The 7,619-nt window shown below is 37.8% G+C and overlaps 1 pseudogene; it reads left to right on the forward strand.

Annotated features, from left to right (window-relative positions):
* Window positions 1-2,057, forward strand: LOC143636239 (RAN GTPase-activating protein 2-like; annotated as a pseudogene).
* The last annotated feature ends 5,562 nt before the right edge of the window (window positions 2,058-7,619 follow it).

Genomic DNA, 7,619 nt, shown 5'->3' on the forward strand with positions numbered 1-7,619 from the left:
ACAAAAATGAAAGCATGAATCTGCATATTTTCAGGAAAGTTTAACATGGAGTCACCTCATAGCCACATGCGTTCAATCAAGCTATGGCCACCTAGCCACAGCACGAGGTTACTGCTCGTCGAACGCATTATAAGAAACCTCACAACACCATCAATATTATCAAGAAAATGCGGTTTGTTAAGCAAAGAAGAAGCCGAAGAAGAGGCCAAACTAATCGAATCAGCAGGTTATAATGCAGCTACCCAACACTTTGAAAAAGATCCCCAAAGTGATGGTGGATCAGCTGTTCAAGTTTATGCCAAAGAAGCTAGTAAATTAATGGTGGAATTCATCAAAACCGGGCCCAAACCGAAAGAACATAGAGAAACCGTACTGGAAATAATCGCATCAGATCATGTTTTCGATATTTCTGGTGGTCGTCGCGCGTTTATTGAGGCGGAAGAAGCAAAGGAGCTGTTGAAACCGTTAAAAAGAGCCTGGAAACAAGTTTACAAAAATATGTTTTAGTAACCGAAGCTTTGGGTTACCCGCAGCCCATGTGGCTGCATCGGTTTTGTCGGGTGTCAAAGATCAGTTGACCGAAGTTGACTTATCGGACATTGTGTCAAGGAGGCCCGAGCCCGAAGCTGTTGAGGTTATGAGGATGTTTTCGTCGGCTCTTGATGGGTGCGGGTTGAGTTATTTGAATTTGTCTAATAATGTGTTGAATGAAAAGGGGGTTAGGGCATTTGGGAGTCTTTTGAGGTCTCAAAGTAATCTTGTGGAGTTGTATTTGGAGAATGCCGGGATCTCGCCCGAAGCGGCGAAGGTGGTTTGCGAGTTGGTTCCCGCGACTAGTAAACTTAAGGTTCTTCATTTTCATCATAATAAGACTGGAGACGAAGGTGCGGTTGCAATTTCTAAACTCGTGAAAGGGTGTTCGAATCTCGAGGCTTTCAGGTACACGTGTTTAAACGGGTCTTAGTTTGATTAGGTGCGGTGTTTACGGTTTGACACGCCTAATACAGTGGCGGATCCTGAACTATAATTTTGATGGGCCGGGCTCAATACATTTTTTTAATTTTTTCAGAAAAATTAGACCACTGTGCGAAAAAGCTAGGTGGGTGTGGCACGGCCTGGCCCACACAAAGATCTACCCTTGGCTTAATAAACAAGTTCGAACCCAAGTTTCAAATACTAAATTGGATTATGCTCATGAGATTAAACACACTTATTATGACTATTCACATTGTTTTAGTTATAACATCTTTGTACTTGCTCAACCCATTTTATTCACTCGGGCCAACCCGGCCCATTTCATTTCAGGTGTTCCTCCACACGGGTCGGGTCAGTAGGAGGAATGGCTCTAGCAGAAGCCCTTAAAACATGTACACTTTTGAAGAAACTCGATTTACGTGATAACATGTTCGGACCAAAAGCCGGTGTCACATTGAGTAAGAGCCTATCCATGCACACTAATCTCACTGAAATTTACTTAAGTAACACGAATTTAGAAAACGAGGGTGTGATCGCAACAGCAAACGCATTAAAAACTTCGAACTCAACCCTTGAAATCATCGAGATGGCAGGAAACAGCATCAGTTCTGAAGCAGCAAATGCTTTAGCAGATTGCATTGTTTCAAAGAAACATTCTATAACCAAAATAAACTTATCCGCGAATGAACTAAAAGATGAAGGTGCCATCGTGATTGCAAAGGCACTCGAAGGCGAGTTTGGACGATTATGTATCGTTGATATGAGTGAAAACAAGATCAAAACAGATGGAGCTATGGCATTGGCTAAAGCAGTTGTGGGCAAATTCGGGTTTCGGTTGTTGAATATTAATGGGAACTTGTTATCGAACAAGGGAATTGAAGGTGTGCGAGAGATCTTCAAGAGCTTTCCGCGTATGCTCGGGCCATTCGACGAGAATGATCCTCATGGTGAGGATGGTTTGAATGAGGTTGAATCGAAGCTGAAAGATGTTGAAAAGAAGCAAAAACAATAGGGAGTTTGGTACTTTGATGTAGGACAGTAGGAGTGACTAGTGGATCAAACTCACTAAAAGAGGCCCAGCCCATGTAAGCCCAAGCCTATTGCAAGTGGTTAATAAATAATAACTAATAGGGAGCCATTGGGATGGGAATTGAGTATGAAATCATCGTTCAATCTTGAATGTAATTTTGTGTTTATTCTTCATATGAACTATGCTCCTTTTAAATGTGTTTGTTTGGAACGCAAAGCTTACAATGAATTCTAAATAATCACCTAATTGTCATTGTGTGCGATTTGTGTGTGTGTGTGTGGGGGGGTGGGGGGGGGGGAGAGTATCGTAGGTCATGACACGTCCCATATCGGCTATCCAAACAAAGAGATTGAGTTTGTTTGGGACCTACTTACTACAGTCTAAAACAATATCCAGTTTAGTTTTGGCCTTCCCACTATAAAGCAGCCTCCGAGATTTAACCGAAAAAACCCTATTTTATTCGATGTCCACAACCATTTGTCCTCGTTTGTTTTCAAATTGACCCGTAAAGAAGGGAAATACATGTCCATAATTCCGATAGCTCATTGTCCAATTGGGAGTTGTTCTAGTCCAAGAACAATTCCAATGATAAAACAATTAACGGTAAAAAAACTTAACATGACAAAAGGTTCCTTTAAAATTTAAATTTTGACTTATATTTATAAAACGTTGAATTCTTTTATAGAATTAGGCATCTATAAAAGTACTATACGACTTATATAATTAGTTTATTTATCATACCTTTTAAATTTACCAACATTAGTTAAAGTCTTTATAAATATACCAACTTATCAAGGCTTTTGTTTAGCATACCACTTTGAGACTCTTATAAATTTCAGGTTCGAGTTCGATCGATCTGGCTTCAACCCGACACACATCCCTACATGCCATATACAAAACAATATATCTTGATGTTCAATTAGAATTTAGAAGATGAGGCTTTTGAGAAAGCATCTAATTGAAGATATTAATTGATGTAAAGGGTGTATGGCCATCAATTTATAATGATTTACATTCTGATATAGAGAGAAAAGATATGATGTAAACGTCGATCGGGTATTTGAGAAACGTGAAACTGGTTATGTAATGATTGAGAACTTTGATACTCTTGATGACATTGATTCATATAAATTGCTAGCCTTTTTACACTGATTTGGAATACATGTTTATTTGACATTTAAAAAAATAGACAACAAATCTAGATGAAAATGAATTTTCATCATACCATATGTTTTGATATGTTAATCTAGACATGAAAATAATACGAAGGTTAGAAATCTCGTAGGAAGGATATATTAATTATGATCGAATGGTGCACTTTATCTTGAAGCCTAGAAGAAAAGTCATTACAACGTGTCCAACACCAAATCAGATTGGAGGCTCCTAGAATCTCGGAAATATTTAATATAATAATTAGTTTATTATTATAAGATAAGTTAGTTTTATTTTATTTAATCATATTTGTTTTAGATTCAAATTGTGTATTTGAGTTAGTATATGAATAGTCATGTATGGGCTCTATATATGCCATACATTGTATCATAATTATTAAGTTTTTCTCGTTTGTCGTTTTCTTAATAAAAGAGTTAATCGTGTGTTGATCAAATCTCGTGTTCGCGTTCTTGATTCGCTTGCTCAAAGTTTAACAAGTGGTATCAGAGCCTAGGGCTCGTACTGGGAAGCGGTTTGAAGATTCGGAGCAGCCTCCACCAACGGGTGTGTCCGTCGGTGGAGGGCAGGCTTAAAGGAAGTGGTTTTGAGAGTCGACCTTCGAGCAACAGAGCAGCCCTTGTAACGTCCGGGGGCTGGGGAGAAACGCTCGATCAACAACGGCCGGTTTCGGTAGTGACCGAAGTGTTAAAAGAAGTCACCGTTGATCTGTGAAATTATCATGGATTCCAAAATTGTGGAAAACATCCAGGTGGGAGTTTTTATAATTTATATATAATAGTTCAAAGTAGTTCATGTGCCTAGTGCCTATATATGGTGGGAATTAACTTGGGCAGTGGAGATAAATGCTTAATTGGCTTGCATGAGAATCAAACCATATTGATTTGATATGAAGGTAACTTTATGATGAGGGTATGATCGAACAGAAGCGGGAGTTTTTAACACGTTTTTATTTTTATCGTGTTTTATTGTGTCGGACACTCTTTCTAGCTAAGGAGAAAAATCACAGCGAGGAGTTCAATTTTTATGGCGGAAAAAACCAGTGGCCGTGTCGCGGAAGAAACGAAAGAGCGGGGAGCTAAGGAATTCATTTGGCGATCGACAAAGAAAAAAAATGAATCGACATGTGGTTGTCGTATTTGTTGGTGATTGAACCGATCGCAATCGAAAGAAGCGAGGGCCGACTGTTTTAAGTTCGTTTAAAACAGAGAAACCGATCGAACAAAGGTGAGGAACCTTAAAGTTGATCCAAGTTGATCAAGGGAAACGAAGACCGACTGTTTTAGTTCGTTTAGAACAGGGAAACCGATCGAACAAAGGTGAGTCCATGTTCCGATCGCGGTGAGTTTCCGGTCGAACCGATTGCTGTGAGGTTATGGTCGAACGATGGGGTGTCCGTGTTCCGATCACGGTAAGTTCCCGATCGAAATTTGAAAGTGTCTAGATTTGATCATGGCAAGAGTCCGATCGAAGGGTAGGCTGAAGTAAATCATAGGAGCAACCGAGCAAAGCAGCCTTGGATGGCTGACGAACCGGTGAACACGTAGCAGCCGACTTGCATAGTTGAATTTTTGCATGGATAAGGCAAAGATGTGAATGTATAGTCTCACTAAGTCATGGCTCAAAGGTGACGGCGAAGGAGTTACAAGGAGGTTTGGTCCGCCGATATAATGGAGTGCAAAGAAGTTGTGTGTCAACTTAGTTTTGGTGTTCATCGAATTGTTGAAGGTTTCACTGATAATGTTCCCAACACTGTGTGTCGGGATGGTCAGATCTCCGTGTGTCGGGGCAGTGATGAAGTGTTAGAACTGTGTGCCGAGATGGTTAAATCTCTATGTGTCGAGCAATGATGTTGTGCCATAATCGTGTGTCGGTATGGTTAAATCTTTGTTTGTCGGGGTAGTTTAGTGGGTTGGATAGATGACCCAATAGTCCCGAGTGGTGACCCAATAGTCCCGAGTGGTAGCGTTGCCGGACTGTCTAAACGAGACATCAACATCATATGTCCGGGGCCGGTTTCGGGAGCAAATCGTAATGTACAGGTCAGCAGCGGTTCAGGTTGTTGACAACAGCGAGGGATGCGTTATGGAGCTAGAACCGGTGGCTAAAAATGGCCACATAGTTATGGTTTTGGGATTGTCAAAATAGAAGATAGCGGGCTCGATGGTTTTGGGGTTTTTACGAATAGTGGGTTCGTAGGAGACTACCGAAGATAAGGCATGCAACAAATGTGTTTAGAGGTAAGTTGAATGGTATCCTAGATATTGTGTAGATTAAGGAGTAAACAACCAAGACATGGATTCATGTAACTTCGTGTGAAGGCGTGTGATGAGTCAAAGAATCAGGTACAAAGATATACGAGTATTGTGGGTCGTGAAAGACCTTAAAGGAAAAAGTATGAATTTAGAGGGAGCGTTGGAATTCAGCATTTGAGCCGATGTCGGAAGACATGACCGGTTGTGTTGAGTCGCGGTTTGTTTCGAGTCGAGGTGCTTCGTGTGTGTCACGGTTATAAGAAGTTTGGTGTTGAGAGGGAGTGTTAAACGCGTCCAACACCAGATCAGATTGGAGGCTCCTAGAATCTCGGAAATATTTAATATAATAATTAGTTTATTATTATAAGATAAGTTAGTCTTATTTTATTTAATCCTATTTGTTTTAGATTCAAATTGTGTATTTGAGTTAGTATAGGAATAGTCATGTATGGGCTCTATATAAGCCATACATTGTACCATAATTATTAAGTTTTTCTCGTTTGTCGTTTTCTTAATAAAAGAGTCAATCGTGTGTTGCTCAAATCTCGTGTTCGCGTTCTTGATTCGCTTGCTCAAATCTCGTATATCTATTAAAGTTGTATTCGATAAGTATAATTTTGTTATTTTGTTGTTCTATTAATGTATACTTAATCGGGTAACCTATGGATTCAACGAAAGTTCTAGATCAGGATCATTTTCTATGTTGATGACAATTATGCAATTCTTTTCCGTTTTTGGGTCTTATGCACAATGATAAAAGCATACCATAAAATTAAAATAATAATAATTGACATGTACCCTAATATAATATATAATGCAAACTTTGTTCCACAAGCATCTAACTAATATAACATAAATCATATTTTTATATCATAATACTAGTTTAGTTTATGGTCTTGTATGGTACACATCATCTTAAATACAAGTTGAATTAATATACTCAAATTTAAAAGGTCTATATTAAAAGTTTTTGTTCACAAAAAGGAAAAACAATATACGAGCAAATTGGATTAGTATTGGCAAAACATCTGTTCTTGTTTTAAGCTTTTATATATGTTTTACGTGCATATGACTTTAAAATAACTAAATAGTTTTTCTGGGTCCATTTTTAGTGGGTTGATGAGATATTTTAAGTTTATGACAATATTAAAAGTTAAGTAATCATATTTTTTGTTTTCATATATAATCTGTTTAGTAAATGAGTAGTGGTTGCCGGTTGGGTTAGCATGCTTAACTAAATAGGGTGGGTTTAGGTTTATATGCTTAGTTAACTATGTCGTGTGCTGGGATTAGTAGTCCAGCTGCAGAGATAGTCTCTTAAACATCTAAATGTCTTAGGCAACTCGAGTCTTAAAATAAAGTTAGGAAGTATAAGAAATTTGCTTTAAAAAAAGTTGTGTTTGGATTTTTCACATGCTTAGTTAAACCATTACAACCCATTTAACTTATATATTACAACTCGTAAACTCGTTAAACATGTTCCGAACTTTATCATAATCCAATCATAACCCATCAATTCGTTTGGATCATTTTGATGAAATGAACTGAATGACCATGTTTAAGTTATACGGTTTAAGAGTATCCATATTAGAACTGCTCTATTCGAAACATAAATGTATAGATTATATTCGAGTTTGACAATATAACCTACCAACTTGAAATATACTAGGGGTGTAAACCGTGCCGAGTTGATGGGTTGGCAAGCTTAAATAAAAAACCTTAACCCGAATGCTTATGCGTGTCATGTCGGACCCGTTTAAAATTGTGTCTTGTTCAAGTTGTGTTTCAATCGACTCGTTCTATATTTATTTATGTATGAGTAGTACACAGTTGGTTGTAGTTTAAACAAAAATCCTACGTACTGAAATGAAACTTTAGCTTGAGATTAGAAGAAACAGTTGGAAATGACTGAAAAATCGATAGCTAGAATTAATAAAATAAAATTGTTAGTGAACTAAAGAGTATGACATAATATCCCATATTAATTATTTATGTGCTTTTTAATAATAAACTTTTGTTTGTTACGCGTAAACAAAAAGGTGTTAATAAAAAAAACAAATAAACTAATTGCTTCACACATGGCCATTTTCAATTGAACGCCCAATAAAACCAAAAGTTATATAGCACTTGAAAATTTTCCTTTAAATGAATGTGTATTAAGGTGGCATGTGTGTTACAATTTTTTATTT

The sequence above is a fragment of the Bidens hawaiensis genome, unplaced genomic scaffold, assembly GCF_021521415.1.
Source record: "Bidens hawaiensis isolate Kalapana, Puna unplaced genomic scaffold, B.hawaiensis_p1.1 tig00007840_1, whole genome shotgun sequence".
NCBI classification, from domain to species: domain Eukaryota; kingdom Viridiplantae; phylum Streptophyta; class Magnoliopsida; order Asterales; family Asteraceae; genus Bidens; species Bidens hawaiensis.